Genomic DNA, 21534 nt, shown 5'->3' on the forward strand with positions numbered 1-21534 from the left:
GGAATTCAAACTTGTATTATGTTATTTTGATTTCTCCTAAGGACGGCGACCTCAGTGCACTCCTATTAGAGGAGTGTAGTACTTAGTGAGTGACTCAGGACCCAAATGGTCACGATGAGTCTAAGTCTCTAGCCAGAGCACCTCCTATTCCAATTGGATAGATGCCTACCTCGTATGGGTAGATGCCTATCCCATATTGGATAGATGAAACCTTATGTTCCGTATGGTTAGATGCTCATCCCGAATGGATGAATGCCTAATCCAAATGGATGGATGCCTAGAGTATGCGATTGAATCAAATACAATGATTAAATTTAAAAAAAAAAAAAAATGTTCAAATTTTGTTGGGTTAAGTAAAGTGGGTTATTACAATTGAAACTAGTAAAGATATCTAGGTCAGCTACATCTAGATTTAATTTGTTTAGAACCAACCGATTACATAGTTGATACTTTTTCATATAATCAATAAAAATATGGGATTAATGTCCATAGATGAATACATAATAGGTAACAACCTCAAAAGAGTTTTAACTTTGGAACAAGAGCTGGGGAGTAATGAGTTTCACACCTTTGACCATATTTTCCATTCTTATAAGTTCTTCAACACCTCATAGTAGGCATGAGACCACTTCAAGGTAGGATTGAACTTATCATTCTAAAAAACATAAGGTTGATTAATATAAAAAAAGCCCAAGCCCACATCACGTATGCTTTTAGCTCTCCCCTAAGATTAATATTGTAAATGTGATGTGATGATTAAAACAAACTACTTTCACAAAAGAAATTCAAAACAAAAAATCCCAATTTCATGTAATTGCTACAATAACCTAAAGAAGTACATTTACACATATATATTTATATATACACAAATCAATGAACAATAACAATAATATATCATACCATGACCATGAAACAATATCTCTTATCATAAATGATCTTTCCTTGAAATTCATATTCCTTAAGCATCACTATTTTATAACAACTCCCTTAAGAAAATGTAGTAAACCAAAACATGTATCTCAAAGAAACTATAAGTAATCAATAATCAACAATTTACCTTAATAAGAATGTCATATAGGATCATGAATACACTAGCAGTATTAGCATTTCATGGCCAAACATCTGATAATGAAGCATTTTTAATGGCAATTCTAACAGATTACGTGTTCATAGGTTCAAGCACAGACATGTTTACAAACTCCACTCCAACCTATTATTATTAAATATAGAGCAAGTACCTTTCATCATGATAGCCCTAAGCTACGATATCAGACGAATTCCTATCCATCCTGTGGTGGACACCCGTGAACACCAAGTGCAACAAAATTCAACAGAAAGGCACATTATACAATGAAATTCATGCATACCACTCTGCACAGAAATGACATTATATCCATAGCTTGCACAAGATTTCAGTCTTTTCCTATTATCAAAGTTTAACAACTGCAATATTATTTCCAGTTCTACAAAGAATATCTAAACCAAACTTATTTGGCATTGCTTGCTACACAGACAATAACTATCTCAAGGGATGATATATCATCAATTCTGGAACAATGTTTATATGAGATCTAATTACAAAAAGATTTGTAATTTCTAAATAAACTTAAAAAAATCATAAGTAGTCTAAAGGGTTGAGCTTAACTGGTTAAAACACTGGGTTCTCACTATGAAGACGCAAGTTCAATTCCCAATAGAAACATCTGAAATGGAATTCTTAAATAAAATTAAAAAATCACAAGTAAAATGATTGGCATTCTCAAACCTCTACCAAAAACTTTCCAACTCATGCCAGAATGGATGCTGTAGAATATGGCAGGGTAATCCATTGAGGAATTAATAATAAGATTAAGATAGCAGTAATGGCAACCACAAGGTTAATGGTAATAGCATTAGCCAGGATTTCTGCATAATCAGATAATTTTATTTCAACTTATATTCAGTCAGATTTCTTACAGAGATGTTGTACGTTTTTCCCTGCTTGAAGAGATGGCGAGTCTTATGGAGGAAAATACCCTTTCTCAATTTTTATTGCAAAGATTTTGCGAAACAGAAAGATGACAAAATACAGGCCATAATTAACGATGCCCTGCTCCATCTGGATGCTCGTCTTCGTTGTTTGGACCTTCAAATCGCGTTGGATAACCCTAACACTGCCGATATGAACAACTGGATTTGCCTTGTAGCTGGAAAACAGGTGGAACACATGGACTCTACAAATCTGTTATAGAGATTCCAAGACCGCTAAGAGGATTAGCGATTCTTTCATGGTGGAGATTGGGAACCCTGTTTTCAGGTGTGAAAACCTCATTACCTTAAAAATGAAATTCATTAATCTTCCCAAGATACCCACTAATTTTGGGGTTTTCCATTTCCTGAAAACATTTCATCCTGTCCATAATCCGAATGTTGATGATGCTAAGTTTAAAGAAATCATGGACGCGTGCCCACATCTTCAGAATTTGGCGATTCGCGCTTTTTTGGGATTGAACGAATTTCAAACTTGCTATCTTTACTTCTCACAAGAAATTTTCAAAAATAAAAAGCCGACTGAAATCAAATTCGCAATCAAATCAAATTCTTACTAAAATTGTTCTGCATTTTAGGACTGGTAGCACAAAATTTAGAAAGAGAATCTTTTGCACTAATTTAGAAACTTCCATAAAGACCTTCATTTCCTCCCGGAGTTGCTTTGATATACTTGCATGAATAAAACTTTTCAGGAAGAAAATCTTTGAGATTCCATATTGTAAGGCAATCTTTGAGAACCTTCCATTTAAATAGTCCTACAATCTTTGAGAATCTTCAATTTAAATAGTGCTGGAATCTCTTCCAGATATATTTTTGTAATAGCATTAATTTATTTGAAGACTATATGTTCTGCATGAATTTAGAGCAGGGTGAAAGTTTCCTTCCGTCAATGTTTTTAAATTCACAATGCAAAAAATTAATTTGGGTTGAGAAATTTTTGCCCTCTCAAAATATAGTTTTCAAATAAATTAATACAATTATATATTTGGGATTCAAAAAATACATCTTTAAATGTTTAACGAAATTGTAGAATGTTCTGGACCAGGCCTGGAATTTGATGGCCACCCCTGCCTGTCATATGAATTTTGTATGGCAGTCTTGTCATTGCAACGACTTTCATTTGACATTTAAAAAAAAATATATTATAAAAAAAAATAATTGTTCAAGATGTATGTTGTGTAAACAAATAACAATAGAAATTTTAAATTTTTTAATTGTGGTCATCTACAATTTAGTTTGCAAAAATATGATGCAAACATAAATTGTTTTTTAAAAAGAAAATTATTGTTCTAAATTAGTAATATATGCAAAAAAAAACTTAAATTTACAAAATAAATTTCTAAATTCATACCCAAAAATCTAGGAATTATGGGAGAGAAATTTTCGCCCTCTCAAAATATAGTCTTCAAATAAATTAATACAATTATGCATTTGGGATTCAAAAAATATATCTTTAAATGTTTGACGAAATTGCAGAATGTTCTGGACCAGGCCTGGAATTTGATGGCCACCCCTGCCTGTCATATGAATTTTGTATGGCAGTCTTGTCATTGCAATGACTTTCATTTGACATTTAAAAATAAAAATATTATAAGAAAAAATAATTGTTCAAGATGTATGTTGTGTAAACAAATAACAATAGTAATTTTAAATTTTTTAATTGTGGTTATCTACAATTTAGTTTGCAAAAATATGATGCAAACATAAATTGTTTTTTAAAAAGAAAATTATTGTTCTAAATTAGTAATATATGCAAAAAAAACCTAAATTTACAAAATAAATTTCTAAATTCATACCCAAGAATCTAGGAACTATTATAAAAATTCATATTAAAATATTTTAGAAATTAAAAACAATTATATTGAACAAGTTTCTAAATTGATGTTTAAGACAATCTTATTAAAAATATTTATAAAAATAAATTAACTAAGTTTCTAAATTCATATAAGAAAATACATAATATTTTGAAAAAATCATATCAAAATATTATAAAATTACAAACAATTATATTCTACCATTTCAAAACATTCTAAATAAATTTATATTTTAATAATAAACATTCTAAAATGATATATATTAATATAAAAAATTATAATACTATAGAATATATATTGCCTATTATAATTTTAAGAAAAAATAACATGTCAATGTGTATATCTAATAACTTTTTTAGCTGTCATATACGATCTAAAAGTGAAAAAACAGCCACATTGACTGTCAAATTCCAGGCCTGTTCTGGACCATTTAAATCAAAGATACTCAGAGATTTACTTCTTTAAAAGTAGTTATCATGCCAGTATGTGATATAATATGCAAAGTAACTTTGAGAGGAAATGATATGAAGATCTTTATGGAAGTTTCTAAATTATTGCAGAATGTAATAAAAGATTGTCTTCCTAAACTTAGTTATTATGCAAGTATGTACTATTAATCATAATATACAAAACAATTTCCGGAAAAGATAAAGATAGCAAAGACAAATTACAACACCCGTACAACATCATCTTGGCCTTTAAAAAAGGAAAGATTTTCCTGTTATCTGTAAGATTTCAGTCGTTTTTTTATTTGTGGGAATTTCTTATGAGAAAAGATCAATTTTTAGAAATTTATGTGAAGCTTGTTGAAAATATCAATTTAAAGATAATTGTTGGAGATTAACATAATCTAATTGAAGATTAACACAATCTAATTGGGCGTAGCATAACCTGCATAGATTGCTAGACAACATTTTGCTCTCTTTTAATAATCTTGATAATCTAAAATTACACTAATTTTTTCAATAAAATCCACCTATTAGTATGATATGATAAACTACTTTAAAAAAATCAAAACTTAAAATATGTTTTTAACTTGAAATCTATTAAACAAGAAAATGGATAGCACTTACTCTTTTAACATTATTTATGTTTCTATTTGTTTGCCACTGTATACAGAAATCTCTAAATGGCATTCTTGAATAGAATTTTCCTCCTCGAACAAATCCTTTACTTTCAAGATTCAAACAGGATGTTGTGCAATTATCCACCTGCAAATAGACAATTTCATAACAAAAAAATGTAGTAAATCAAAACTTGTATCTTAAAGAAACTATAAGTAATCAATAATCAACACTTTAGCTTAACAAGGATGTCATATAGCATCATGAATACACTCGTAATAATAGAATTTCATGGCCAAACATCAGACAATCAAGCACTTTTTAATGAAAATTCTAATAGATTAGATACACATAAATTCAAACAGAGACATGATTACAAACTCTACTCCAACCTATTATTAAATATAGAGCAATATACCTTTCAACATGATAGCCACAAGCCATGGTATCGGGCAAATTCTCATCCATCCTGTGGTGGACACCAAGTAGCAACAAAATTCAACATAAAGGGACATTAGACAATGAAATTCATGCATATCCTCTGCACAGAAATAACATCATATCCACAGCTTGCACAAGATTGCAGTCTTTCCGATGATCAAAGTTTAACAACTCCAATATTGTTTCCAGTTCTACAGAGAATATCTAAATCGAACTATTTACTTTGTATTGCTTACTACGCAGACAATAACAATCTCAAGGGATGATATATCATCAATTGTGGAACAATGTTCATATAATTTTGGTATGAGATCTTATTATAGACAAAGATTTGTAATTTCTAAAGAAACCTCAAAAAAATCAGAAGTATAACTGTATAAATGATTGGCATATCCAAACCTCTACGAATAACTTTCCAACTCGTGCCAGAATGGAAGCTGCAGAATATGGCAGGGAAATCTATTGAGGAATTAATGATACAGAAACAATTTTTCCAGATGTTATAAATTTGCTGGGCCTTTGGTGGACTTGTATGCAGAGGGTTGAAGCATAACAAGACAAATTATTTGACAAAATCATCAAATAATGTACAAGAACTACTTGACAAACTATTCGACAAACATGCACTAGGTGTGTGAACTGTTTGACAAAATGCCTCATAGAAATGTTAAAACATGCACTGGGTATGTGAACCGTTTGACAAAATGCCTCAATAAAAGGAATAGCATGCACAGAGCTACCGTGAAAACTATTCACCAAGAATAACCGAGAAGAGTTATATTTATTTAACCCTAATTCATATATTTGCGACAGCCATAGATATATTTCAAGTTTTTTTAACACAATGACATTAATTGTTCCCATGGCTATACAAATTTGGTATTCATACCTTTAAACTGCAACGACTGCAACATTCCAAGGAAACTAGCTTTCTTTCACACAGATGAATCATTCAATAAACATCCATTCCAAATAAAAGCGCCAAGAATATTAAGGATAATACCGAGCTACAATTGAATCAAACCTAAATCTATATAAGAAATCTCAACGCTTCACCAGATATGCATCATTTTTCATGGCTAGGGTTTACCCCGAGATTTATACTCCCAAGCGAACCCTAACACTTATTCCCTACAATGATCGCATTTTCATACTTGCTGAAGAGAAGGCATGAACCCAAGCAAGGAACATTATTTAAAATGCCCTAGGCTTCCACCAAAGGAATGATGTGATAGCCATCCAAGGAGCCTCCTCCAGCAAAAGAATGATTGCTTCTGTAGAAGTTTGCCCTTTGTTTAATTTCTACAGAACAATTTAAGTTCTTCTATGACTCAATACATCCACTGCAACCCCATACACATTCTCCTCTGAATTATAAGATAAGTCTACCTCAAGCTCAAAAATTCGGCTCATGCACCTACGTGACAATTTTTTTTTAACTTACCTGGGTATTCTTCCATTTTCTTCCCGTTTCTAGATCGTTTTGATGATAGATTCATGTTCTCGGTTCTACCTCGTTTCCATGATATCATGTTAGTGTAATTTCATAAGTTTTATGAGAGAGGAATAGTATTTGAGCAATCAAAATTTGGTCTTTTTCAAAACAAAAAAAAAATCTCTATATTTGTAGCTAATGTGATATCACATGATTGATTATTTTTACAACATTAAAGTCATAATTATTGATGCGATGTTGTAAAAACAAATTGGACATTTAATCAACAATTATGGATATTAAATCAACAACTGCTATCTAACAATTGAAATATGTGATCCTCTCCCAATATAACATTTACATAAGAATCTTTTGTAATTCAAAATAACTATAGTATATAATATATTAAATCTTAAATTTAAATTAGTTTAATAGAATGTATGTAAAATTAATAACTTGAAAAATCTTTTCTCCAAATCAAGACTATATTTATAATGTGGACAGTAGGGCTTAGGTTTGTATTTCATTCTAACCCTAATTCTCATATTAGTCTATTGATTTTGAAATTGGTGGAGAAATATTTTTCAAATAATGAAAAGATATATAGTTAATCTTCAATGTTCAAAAGATTTACTTGAAATCTTTATCAAAATCCATCCTTCATCTTAGATTTTTCTTATGTCTATAAGACAAACAAAGAAACATTAAAACTCTCATTTTTGTAAATACTAGCATACAAATCTTTAGAAGATATAGGTAAAGTACGCCCAAAGACATTATATTTGTTCATTATTCCACTTTAAAAATATTTTATTATATTGTAATAAATATTAAATTATGTCTTCGAATGTGTAGTGTCGCAGTCAAAACACTTCGTTGGTGAAGCAACCAACAAGGTTCAAATCCCTGTTGGGCCATTGTCAAAAGTGTTTACGTGGAGCCAGAGGACGTGTTGTGCCAATGTCACGGTCATGTAAAACTATGAGTAGCAGAGAACCTTCTAAACACCAAGATAGGCCCCCAAAACTACAATCTCTAGAGAAAGACCTAGCCTTACCCCACAAAAATAGCTAAACCCTAAAACCAAAGGAATTAAATCGTAGCTAAAACAGTGCAACCGTTGCAAAATTGCTCTAGAACAAAACCCCTAACACCAACTAAGAGAAATTTACTGAAATAAACTCCATGCTTTAAAAAATAAACAGCAAAATTCAGGCTGCAATTTAACTCCTACTTCACCCTGGCAACAGAGGACCATTGACCCAGTAGTCTGACAAGTTGAAAGCCCACTTCTCCTTGTCCTCCCCAACTTTCTTTGCCTTCTCCTTACTCTGCTCAATCTCCTTCTCACACAGATATTGCTTCAATTCATCCCCCCCAATCAACACCTCCATGCAATGTGCATCACGATCCTCTGAATCACTCTATAAAATGAATGGTTGGAGTAGGCAATTGGAATCTATCTCTTGGCACGAGTTGTCACCAATAGGAAGAAAATCTACACCTAATTAAGCTTGTGTCATAATGGAAGGAATGACATACAACTAGTCCACATTCACACACCACTCTAACACCCACAACACCTCCTCCTTACCCAATTCAAGGCCCCATGCCATAACCATTGACACAATGTTAATGTTTGTATGGTATTGGTGCTCAACCTACAAGAATTCTTTCCTGATAGCATCTTCATTATCTCGAGGAAGATGTGATCCTCATATTTGAACATGTCCCTCAAACACTGTGCCCAAAAAGGCAAGTTGTTGTCTTGTCATGATGAGAGTGAAGGTCGCCTCCATTTGGCACAAGTCTAGTGTCAAAAATTGCATACCTCTTTGTAATTTGACCTACATCTTTTTTAACCACTATGGTGTCCATTCCCCTAGCACCTGAGTAGGCTCACTTCAGACCTTGCATCAGCCTTTTCCCTCTTAGGATGCTTAAGACCCCCTTTCAACAACTATCCTTCAGCTTATGTTTCTTGTTAGTCGCGTGTCTCCCTTGTCTCTTGTTGTTTTTGAGCATGATTCATTTTGACACTAGTGTGCCACACATTCATCCCGTGACATCTCAATGTTAGAATGTCAATTCCGAGCACACCTTTCCACTTATCACTTGCGTATGTCGGTGGAAACGGCTCTGAACCTTTCAAACGACTTGCCAGCCCTCTTTTCCCTCCTCTTCTCTCTTTTAAATCTATCCTCTCCCTTCATTCAAGATCTCTAGTTCCTCCATACAATCTCTCTTATTCTTTGGGCTCTTACAACTTCCTCCAACTCTCTCTCGCTTGCTACATCAATCTCTATTTTTCTTTAGCACTCTCAAGCTCTCACAGTATTCTTTTGCAACTCTCTAGGCTTTCTCAAGCCTTTTTGGTAATATCTATCTATTTATCCTATCTTTGGGCATTTTGGGATTTATCACATCCCTCTTCTATTATTTATCATTTATCCTATCTTGCATTTGACTTTTATTCTATCAATCTATCTGGTTGTCTATGGAGGTGGAAACACTAAAACAGGGATTTGACTGAGGCAAGTCCCCAAGTAACCCCAAACATTTTTCCTTTTTGGCTTGTGTGTAGGTTGCATTAGGGAAGATTCATTTGGCTGGAGGCTTCATATCGTGGACCGGTTGTGAGATTATCTTCTTCCTTTCCTTTGTGGCTTTCATTCCATTTATATAATTGTTTTACCTTCTTTTATATATATTTATCGCATTTAAATTAATCTAAAACACTTATCTATTACATTGTGCCCTTTTGTGCGAACTTTGCATTTTGTTTGTACATGGCACTAGCGCATCATGCTATTGTCCATAATCCGTGTGCGCATCCTTGTGGAGAGAGCTATCAAGGGATGTACGAAGACATACTACATCTTGAGTGGAGAGGTTGGTTAGTGAATCTTTGAGAGGTTGTTATCCGCTTGTTGAAGAGGTTCATTTTTCCCCCTCCGCAACAAGAAAACCCTCACAACACAACACCGCCATCTTCCAGCTACACAGACCATTTGTTGCATAAATAATTGCATGTCACCCGATCCATAATTACCACCATTCGTGCCACCTTAATTGTCATTCCCAAAAATAATTAAAAAATGCTTTGGCTACATATGATAGAATTGTTCCCCAAGGTCCAACTCATAGTTGTCCTCCCACACACCTGATAACTTGCTCTTGTCAAGTGATAATGCCACCTTGGATAAGTTATCAACCACCGTATTGCCATCTCTCAATATGTGAGAGAGACAAAAATTGGAAAATATTGCAAGTAAATCTCTCACAATTTTAATGTATTTATTAAGCTACCAAGTCACCAATTCTCCTTTAATCAAGGCATTGATAATAATTTGGGAGTCACCCTCAAGGTGAAGTCGGGAAATATTCAAATTTTTGGCCATCACCACCACCAACGAGGCCACTTGAGCCTCGATTGAATTGTTCGTATCATTCCTCAATCTCAAAACCCCAAACGCCACAATGCTTACAAAACAATCTCTAGCAACATAGCCTGCACCAAAGGGGTCAGGGTTTCCCTTGGACACCCTATCGAAGTTCACCTTGATCTTTCCCTACTCCGGAGCAGTCCACTCAACGATCCTACCCTTTTTATAGCTTGGATTAATCCTGACAAGCCCATTAATAGGCCATATATGATAATAATATTATGTTTTAATATATTCTTATTTTTATGTAGGACACTTTCAGTCCCCCATAATCACTAATATTAAATTGAGATAAATATGAAGTTTAACTTGATTGCATGATGGAAATAGATAGATTTGATTGATTATTAAACTCAGAGTGAGTAGTAGTTGAGAGGTAGAAGTGTAGATATAATTAGCATTAAATAACTAAAAAATATTTAATTGAGTGCATGAGAGGAGAAAATAAAATAAATTAAATTAAAAAATAATAATTAAATATTTTTTGGCTTTTCATGCATTTAAGTGTCACAAACATCAAATTAAATGCTTCTAGTTTCTATTGACAGATGTTTTTGCATCCATGTGTAAGTATAGTACACCTTCGACGTATTAATAAGTAATGTGAGGTAATTTGAAATAACACACTACTACTTCTTTGCACAAACAAGAGGTGCATTAGAGAGGTCATGATAGATTACTCTAGAAGGACATGGGTGTATTTCTTCAACAATAAATTTAAGGTCTTTAATCAACTTAGCGAGTTTAAGGCTCTATTGAAAAATAAGCCTTGTAAAAACACTTAGTTGTTGAGAAGTGACAATAAGGCGAATATTATTTATAGACTTGATAGATTTTGTAAGGACAGTAATATATAAATGCATAAAACAACTCCATTCAGCCCTAAATAGAGCAGGGTTACAAAACATATGAACATGATATTTATGGAGAGGTCTAAGAGTATGCTTAATGGGTCTAAGGCATATAAAAATTCTAGGTGGAGGTTGTTTGTACTACATGTTACTTGATCAATAGGTCTCCTACATCAACACTTATTGAGAGTACCCCTATAGAGGTTTGGACAGGAAAAAAATCCCTCACTTCACCATTTCATGTTTTTTGTTGTGAGGCATATGCTCATTTTCCTAAGGAGAATTGATCAATGTTGGATAAAAAGGTTGTTAAATATATCTGTAGACGTATAAAAATGACCATATTCCCAGATGAATATTTTATGTTCATTCCTCTATTTAGTTAAATCCAATTTAATTAAATCACCCACATTCCTCTATTTAATTAAATAAATTATTTAATTTATTTAAGTTAAATTCACTAAAACCTTTTGCATCATTTAATTGAATAAATCATTTTATCCCTTTCTCTCTAATTTTAATTAAACTTACATTTAATTAAATAGTTCACCCTAAATTGAATAAATCTAACTTACTCAAATTCCCAAATTGCAACCAAATTGAAATAAATTAATTTTATTTTAATTAAATTCTATTTTCCCCACCCACTTGCAAAATCCTACATCTCCCATTTGCATCCTAAACCCTATTCCTAATTTCTTCTAGAATCCATCTAATCCTAATCAATTAACCCAAACCCATTCATTATCCCCTTTCCCTAAATTTGAGGTCACTTCTCAAATTTGGAGTAAAGTCTTCAAAACGCATTAAAGCCTTTATCCATTCAACAAGATGCCCCCAAATTTGGAAGGACTCTTACAAATTTGTCCCCAAAGTCTTCAAACCATTAATGGTTAACTAACCCTTAGTGGCATGGTTAGAGACTTTTTGCCTAACTTAACCTCCATCTAACCCAAGGGTCTCATCAAGCATTTATTGCGTTGACCATAGTTATCCCTTTAACCTTTGCACAAGAGTTTATCCTTTGGGTAAAAGCTTTATCCAATGGATAACCTTAACCTAACCTTAACCCTTACCTCATAAGGTAACCATGAGGTCTTCTCAAGCATTTAATGCTTCCTACCTCTCCTCTCAACCAACCTCTTGTTGACAATTGTCACCATTTCATTGGTGAAGATTGGAAACATGGATTGACAACTTTCAATCTTGACCCTTGATTAACTCTTTCAATCCTGGCCATCCATTGCCCTATTTTTGCTATAAATAGAGCTCTCCTTCCTCCATTTTGAGGATCCAAGTTTCATGCATCTAATCTATAGTCATTTTATAATCTAACATTTAATCTCTCTTTGAATAGGAATCATCTTAATACGCATTTTAAGAAGCATTTCCATTATCATAGCAAAATCATGTTAGACTAGTATACCATGTTAGGATAGTATCACTACTAATCTTGTCATCTTATAATCTAGTTTATTGCATTTATAGAATCATGCATAGATAGGATGCATTCTCATGGTAAAATCAATCAAAAGCATCCTTCGTTCTTGCATTTGTCATCCCTAAACCACTTTGCGTAGTGATCTAAGAGCAAAGGCATTGGTTTGAGGGACCTTGTGAGATAGAGAACCATGGAACCAACCTTGGGAAGTTGAGTCACCCTTCATGACTCCATAGCTTGCACCAAGAAGTCATGTGGGTGTGTGAGCAAGCCTCTTTGAGCTTCACTTTTCACATTTTGAGTTTCATTGAATTGCTTTTCCCACATACATTTCTGGCGCCCACCATGGGGCACTACCCCATTAATCAAATCGGTTTTAAAAAATAAACACTTTTGCAGGTACGCGGGAAACAGGATTCAGTGCGTGGGGAACATCCCTTAGCGCATCTGGATAACATACTAGCGCATCCCATACACTATTTAGCGTGTGGGGTTTATACTCTAGCATGTAAATTCCCTAGCTTAGCGCATCATATTTACTAATCTTTTCCTATAGGTCTCGGCGTGGAGGAAAAATAGAGCAATGCATCCGAAAAACAACTTAGTGCATCAGGTTTGTCTGAGAGTGCATCACAATCATCCTGTAGAGCGTACAATTTGTTCTGTAGCGCATCATAAAGGGAAAATAAAAATAAAATTGTAACCGAACTTAAGTTTAGACTTGTAGAAGTCCACCAAATCCCAGATTTTCTAACTATTTGATTGATATTTTGCAAGATTTTGATGGTTTCTTGCAGGTGGAGCATAGTTTTATTAGAAGAATTACAAGCATTTTAAATCTTTACTAACTTAGTTAAGTTAGTTAAAATTTAGAGTCTTTTTAATTCTTGTTGGATAAAATTGAACACACCTTATTTTGGGCTATAAAAGGAACCACAAAAAAAACAATCTTGTTCTAGGAGAGAAAATTTTCAATTTGGGTTCTAAAAGGAACAAAACAATCTTTTATTTTTGCAAGCAAGGGCTAAAAAGAATCTCACCATCCTTTGGTGCATAAAATGATCAATTTTACATTTTGCAAGGAAAAATAACCACACTTTAAATTTTTGTTCACAATCAAAGAGGGAAGGTCTTCCCCTTTGGATTGATTTCTTTTGTTGACCAAACATCGAAGTTTTGCTTTGTTGACCCGGTTCTTTTTCTAGATTAGAAAATCATTTCTTTGAAGGAAATAAAAGAAACACCATGTTTTCGTGGAGCAACATCTCCATATAGATCTTACAAAATCATTGACTTGAAAGGTAAAAAGAACCTTGCTTGCCTTGTCTCGAAAGTAGAAGGTATATGCTCTCCCCTTAATTGGGTGATAAAAAAGCCAGACTACTCTTACGCTTTCAATCATACAACATTTAAATCCTTTAGTAGGTCTGCCTTCTCGAGGGGTTGAAAAACTCTTAAAGCCATTTTTGGCCGGTGTGAAGGGAATGATCTAAGTGGGAAATGACTTTGATGCCAAGTGTTCCAACCCACTATAATTAAATGTGGAAAGTAACGAAAGTCCTTTTCAATGGTTGCACACAACGATTAGCCTTCCCCCAGTATCCTTGAGATATGTAAAGCCTTTGTTCCAAAGGTTGGGAAGCCTCCTAAGGGAGTTTATCACTGACGGCCGAACATGAAGCTTGATTATAAACCTTAGCATAAAAACTTTGAGCCGAGTCAATAACCAGACATTTGTAATATCATAGTGCAAGGGTGGAGAAGAATCTGCCCCCAAGATCGCTCACCATATATCTCCCAAGATAACTACTCAATTGTGAAACAATTCACTTTGAGTTAATTTCTGGCAAAAGGCAAAAAAACGGGCATCTTCTAGGGGGTGACACGGCTGTTTGAGCTGACGGAGTATCGAGATTAGTGGGCTATGGTATTACTTATGACCCTTGAATAAAGAGTCTTTTTGAAGTGTATTCTTTGTATCCAAACCTGTTGAAAAATTGGGGAATTGAACACATCCTCGCATAATATACACTTGTTGTTTAGATTAGACAAAATGGTTGTCTCTTTGGTGTCGTGCTTTCATGGGTTACTTCAAAAAATCATCTATCAACATTAAAAACTCAAGGCAAAACTCCAAAAATGCAGAAAACAATCAAGTCAGGGCAGTTTTAGCACGTAAGAGCAACATCTTAGCATGTGGCAATCATACTTTAGCGCATCGAACCTTTTCCTTAGCATGTAAAGTATTAATAGTAACGCTTCACCAAACTTTAAAATCAACAGTAAATAGTTAACACGTTTTGAAAATAGCTTAGCACGTAGAAGCATCAACTTAGCGCGTGACAGTCAACCTTTAGGGCGTAGAGTATAAAGCGTAGCACGTCAGCGACCCATATTAGCGCATGATCTATTGAAAACCAAAGAAAACAAATTTAACCAGTAAAACCAGTTAGCGCATAGCAGGGGGCAGCATAGCGCGTGGAGTATTTTCGCTAGCGCGTTAAGGACATTCTGTAGCACATAGTGTCTCTGTTTTAGCGCGTGGTCAAAACTAGAAAAACAGGGGACAAAACAGAGGTCAAATAGGAAAATTTTGAAAACATTTTCGAAAACCTCCTTTCATCAGCCTGAACTTCATCAAAACATAATACCAAAAACAGAGTATCCAAAACTATTTCTAAAGCAAGTTTCTAATCAAACAAAAGTTGTCCAAACATCTAAAACTGGTCACACGATAAACATATCTATCCTATCAAAATCAAGAAACATCATCACAAGTGGCAAATAGGTCCTTTTTATCTCACGGATTTTATCCCAAAAACACACTTGTTTTAAAACTCCAAGTTGTCAGATCGAGTTTCCATATCGGGAAAGCTCTATTCCATATCATTTGACGCACTTTGTCGTGAGGGGGCATCTAAAACTTAACTTTGATAAAGTAAAACTTAAGTTTCCAAAACAAGATAAACTGAATCCAAAACAAACTCAAAGGAAACCATTGATCACTTGTGCATGACTAATCCTCATATTCCGAGAAGAAAGAATATTTATCGTAACACTAAGTTGAAGAAACAACAACCAAGTTCTTCGAAATTTGCCAAAAGAAATAATTTTTTATACATCAATCACCAACTCTTCAAATATCATTGAACATTCCTTTGTCATGTATGACTCTATATTTAGAAGAAATCAAACGAATTTGACAAGGAACCTTTCAAGACTAGAGCATTCTGTCAAAAATCCGCCTTCAATCAAATAATCAATCGTGGGGGAAAGATCAATCTGGCATTCTTTCCCGATGAGTGCATCACTTACAACATACCTCGATTTGAACCACCAAACCCTGAGCAACATATCAAAGAGGAATTTATCCCCTTTATCACAAAAAGTTTCTACTAAATTCCTATTGTCACTCGCTCTCAGCAAAACAAACAAAGCGACACACCACCAGAATCAAGCATGAATCGAAGGTTATCTAATCCTTTTGAAGGTTCGCATCTAGAGGATATCGAAATTTCTAAAGAACTTCTTCAAGAATGTCAAGAAAGTGCTTCATTTCAAAAACTTGTGGAAAGACTCATGGAAAATGACAAAGAAAAATATTTGCTCATGCTCACAAGCAAAGGAGTTAAACTTCTGGAGGACTTAGACATAGACATTTTTAGAACTGGCTCTCGACGTTACGAATATCAAGAATGACAAAGAGAAGAAGAAGCACATGACCCTGAGCAAAATATCCCAGAACAAAACATCCCAGAGCAAAACATCCCCAAGCACAACATACTGTTCCATACACCATTTCAACCTAGGATTAATGCAAGGGAAGAATGCTTTCCTCAGCAAAATAATGCACCTTTGATTGCTCTTACTCAACAAATGCAAATGTTACAAAGACAAATGCAAGACATGCAACAAGGGACAACATTACGGTATTCATTAAATGAAATTTGTCCTTATCCTTTTGATTGAAGATTGAACATGGTGCCTTTTCCTCCAAACTCAAACGTTCCCAAATTTAACAAGTATGATGGGAAAAGTGATCCCCGTGATCATGTTCGAGAATTCTGCACAATGAGTCTTGAATTTTCTCATTATGACACCTATTTGATGAGGTTATTCCCAAGAAGCTTGGGAGGAAAAACAATGGAATGGTTATCCAAAATCACACCTCCTATCTGATCATTTGAGGAACTAGTCAACAAATTCATAACTCAATATTCCTATAATATTCAACATGCTATCACCATGCTAGACATCTATAACACGAAACAGAAAAACAATGAAACATTCATGATGTTCCTTCAATGTTGGCGGCATATGGTTTCATGACATCCTCGAGATATCCCTGAAAAGGAGAAAATGTAAATTTTCATCGACAACTTAAATGGTGAGATGAGTTACAGGCTCAAACTCCAATGCATACTATCTTTCGCTTAATTGATTGAGAACGACATTCAAGTAGAAGAAGCATGTGTCAAGAAAGGAACACTAAAATTCTTCAAAGAAGGAACAAGTTCATCCAATTACAACAACCAAAACAACAACAACAACAACTTGGACAAATCCAGATTCTGGACCAGAAACAAAAACAATGGAAATGAAGGAGGCAATGAATCAAATGATCCAAAGTCCAAGCAGCCTGTGCTCGCATTATCAGGAAATCCTCAAGCTATAAAGAATCCCAAAGGTGCTAACCTAGACACTAATGCTTACACATCAAATACCAATCAAGGTCAATCCAACACCAACAACACCAACAATGCTCAAAACAATCAAACAAATCAAGGGCCTAATAACAATTCATGAGGTAACACCAACAATTTCCAAAAACGTGTCTACACACCATTGGGACAATCACTGGAGTCAGCATTTAGGGAACTCCTAGCAAACAAAATTATCTCTTTACTAGCAATCAGCAACTTTGAACCACAAATCAAACCACCTTGGTGGAATGACTCACACTTTTGTGATTTTCATCGCAACAAAGGTCATCAAACAAATGATTTCATGAGACTGAAAAACATTGTCCAGGACATGATTGATAGAGGTGATTTAATGGTGGATGGTCTCAAGACAAATGATGACCATGGAGCCTTTAAGAATCCTCTTCCAAACTACAACAAAGATGGAGCTTCAACCTCAAACGATACACGTGGGGCTCGTATCAATCACATCTACAATAACACTATCAATCATTTATCAGCTGTAGACAATCAAGTAAACTTCATCACAATCCGAGATCCACTTGATCATGAATCTGTCAACGTAACAACCAGAGCTCAAAAATATGTCTTGAAGGGACATACGTCAACAACAAACACCATACCCAAAGTTCAATATGATCTGGTCAGCCAACTGCGCAAAACTCCTGCTCAAATATCTATTCTAGAGTTGCTAAAACTTTCGCCAAAACACAAAGACATATTGGAACAAGCGTTATTAGAAACAAATGTACCTCAAGATCTGGATGTTGACAAATTCGAAGCCATGGTCGCTCATATGATAGGGCCTCACAATCTCACTTTTTCTGAGCATGATAATATCTCATTGAGTCATCCACATAATACTCCTCTCCATATTGAAGTCATAGTCTATAAACACCGAGTAAAACAAGTATTAATAGATGGAGGAGTTGGACTTAATATTTGTACCTTAAAACTTATCCGTGCATTAGGCTTTTCTGAAGAGTTTATTGATCCACGCAAGAAGATCACCATAAAGGCATATGATGATGAAGAAAGATCATCTAAAGGAACCGTGATGTTACCAATTCAAGTTGGACCGATACAAAAGGATACTATGTGTCAGGTCTTAGACATAGACCTCACATACAATATCTTATTAGGTCGACCCTGGATACATGAAATGCAAGCAATGCCTTCTACATATCACCAGTGTGGCAAATTTCCCTATAATGGCCAAGAGGTTTCTATATTTGTTGATCACAATCCATTTCAACATTGTAACGCAATGGGGGCAGCCCAGGACAGTTTGGTTCCACATAATAGAGAGAAACAAAATTCCTCAGCACCAAATATTCAACAAGAAAAGTCTAAATCATTACCTAGAGATTTCAAGAAGAAAATGAAAATTAAAGAACAAGGCATGGGAGAATACTCTTTGGAACCCATGTGTTTGGCTAACTTACCGACATCACCTAGATCTCATGGATTACCTACTGAATCAACACATCAAGCAACTCAGCCCATCACCAAGTTTGATGGTACCTTCATCCAACTCGGCACTCTAGCACATGAATCAGAGGAAAAGGACATCCTTAGCTAGTTATACAAGGATGAAGAAGAAGATAACAGAGCAGCTGCTATGGAAGTAGTTATACCAACACACCTATATGGAAAGGGATACTTAATCATGCAACAAATGGGATATGATGGCAAAGGACCTATTGGAAAGCATAAAGAAGGCGTCACAGAACCAATAGATCTTCATTCACAGTTCAGTAGAGACAAAATAGGATTGGGCTTTGAACTCAATCTACTATCAAGAAGGATACCACACAAATATCAAAAACCTCAGTGGAAAGCAAAGAAGAAGTACAAAGAAGAATCCTGGCAAGAAGCACTATTTGAGTCAGCAGAGACAATCTATAAGGAACGTGAACATCAAGAAAGGAAGCAACATCAAGGGGAGCCCATCATTCATAAGAAGACAACATCTATAGAAGTAGATCATATTGAAGAACCAATATCCAACAAAGCAGAATCATCTCCTGATAACATCATTCCTCCCCAAGGAGGGACAGTGCATGAACAAATACAAAAGGTAGAAGTAGGATCTGACATAGAATTAGAGAAAACTATTAGACTTGTATCCATCATCAAAGACCTATTCTCACCATACAACATACCAGTTCACAACACATATAGAATCTGGGATGATACCTTTGAGACTGATTCCAATGAATATGAATGGGGTAGCTGTTCTAATATTACTGAAGATATTGCTGAAAATAGCAGTCATACACCCATTTCTCAAGAAGCACATGACACAAAATATAGATCACTTGAATTTGGTCCACAAAATATCTATGATGCCAAGGAAAATGAGCAGCATCATCATGAACAAGTCTATACGGAAAATGATAGCATCAAAGACCTCGACGAAATCCTTGACTTCTTTAATACCCAAACCAATCATGATGAAATCTCTATCCTGACACTCACAGTAGCAGAATTTGATCCACCAAATGATTCCTTACCACTTGTCTTTCCTGACCTCATAGACTAGGACGAACCTAAAATACATGATATACCAATTTTCCCAAATGATGAATCCATTATCTATTACTTATGTACCATTAATTCAGGAGCAAACTCTATCAACAAACAAAGTAACGATGCCTACAATCCAGGGAGTGCCAAGTCTCTCAGTCATAAAAGTGAACCAAATAAAGGATTTATTGCTAAAAACCAGTCAATGGCAACAATGGATCACAAAAAAGTAAAAATAAAGGATGCATCTGAGGGTGAAAACCTTTTTAAGGTACCTAAATATGGGAGACTTGACACTCTTCCTAAACATTATCATGAGCGATCACCCATATTGATTGAGCCCACTCAATCAATCAATATTGGTACTACAAAAGTAGCCAAAAACATACATCTGGCAGAATCTCTAACAGAGGAAGAAAGATCATAATCTATAAAAAAATTTAAAGAAAAGCAAATCAACTTTGCTTGGTCATATGCTGATATGCCCAGGATTGATCCACAATTAATCATGCATCACTTGTCCATTACTCTAGGGGCTAAGCCAGTTAAGCAAAAACTACGAAAGATAAATCCAAATATGGCACTCATGGTCAAAGTTGAACTAAAGAAACTGCTAGATGTCAGATTCATTCAACCTATCGACTATGCTGAATGGATTTCCAACATCGTGTCAGTATCAAAACCAGATGGTAGTATCAGAATATGCACTGATTTTAGAGATGTCAACAAAGCCTGTCCAAAGGACGACTTTCCTTTGCCCAGTATTGACATAATTGTAGACCTCACAATAGGGCATGCAATGCTATCCCTAATGGATGGTTTTTCAGGCTATAATCAAATCAAGTTTGCCCCAGAAGATCAAGATAGAACAACGTTTACCTGTCCTTGGGGAACGTACTATTGGAATGTTATGCCCTTTGGCTTGAAGAATGTAGGCGCAACTTATCAACAAGCAATGACGACATTCTTTCATGACATGATGCACACTTTCATGGAAGACTATGTGGATGATTTACTAGCTAACTCCTTCACCAGAGTAGAACACCTAAGCATCTTAGAAAAGATTTTTGATCGATTGGAGAAATTCCAAGTCAGGCTCAACCCTAAGAAGTGTGTCTTTGGGGTTACATCCGACAAGTTACTAGGCTACATAGTTTCAGCTAAGGGTATTGAAGTCGATCCAGCAAAGGTACAAGCCATTATGGAGATGCCACCACCAAAGAATATCAATCAGCTTAGATCTCTACAAGGACGACTCCAATCAATCAGGCGATTCATCGTTCAACTAGTAGATAAAAGTCCCCATTTAATCATTTGCTACATAAGAATGTAACGTTCAGATGGGAAACCAAATGTGCAGAATCTTTCTATCAAATCAAACAGTACCTAATAAACCCACTAGTTCTAGTACCACCAATAGCAGGAAAGCCACTCCTTCTATACATTTCAACAACAAATATATCAATGGGGGCACTGTTAGCACAAGAAGATCAACAAGGAAAGGAATGGGCTATATACTACATCAGTAGGACATTGAATGGATATGAACATACATTCATTGAGAAGGCTTGTCTAACAGTAGTATTCACATCTCAAAAATTCTGACATTATATGCTAGCACACACAATTAAGCTAGTTACAAAAATTGATCCTCTCAAATATCTACTCAGCAAGGCAGCTCTTATAGGCAGATTGGCTAAATGGGTCATGATTCTCAGTGAATTTGATATTCACTACACAGAACGAAGAGCTATCAAAGGACAAGCAATTGTAGATCAG

The 21534-nt window shown here is 34.8% G+C and overlaps 1 long non-coding RNA gene across 4 annotated transcripts; it reads right to left on the reverse strand.

Annotated features, from left to right (window-relative positions):
* Positions 1–1880: 1880 nt before the first annotated feature.
* On the reverse strand, positions 1881–6930 carry LOC131070716 (uncharacterized). 4 transcript variants are annotated; one of them, XR_009112390.2, is made up of 4 exons: positions 6240–6914; positions 5328–5378; positions 4919–5056; positions 1881–3548 (listed from the first exon to the last, which is right to left on the reverse strand). It is a non-coding gene; the product is annotated as an uncharacterized LOC131070716 (long non-coding RNA). The 4 variants fall into 4 exon arrangements; XR_009112389.2 differs by having other exon boundaries at positions 1883–3548; positions 6795–6930; XR_009358967.1 differs by having other exon boundaries at positions 1885–2221; positions 6240–6915.
* Between the last annotated feature and the right edge of the window lie 14604 nt (positions 6931–21534).

This window comes from Cryptomeria japonica, chromosome 9 (assembly GCF_030272615.1).
Source record: "Cryptomeria japonica chromosome 9, Sugi_1.0, whole genome shotgun sequence".
Lineage (NCBI taxonomy): Eukaryota > Viridiplantae > Streptophyta > Pinopsida > Cupressales > Cupressaceae > Cryptomeria > Cryptomeria japonica.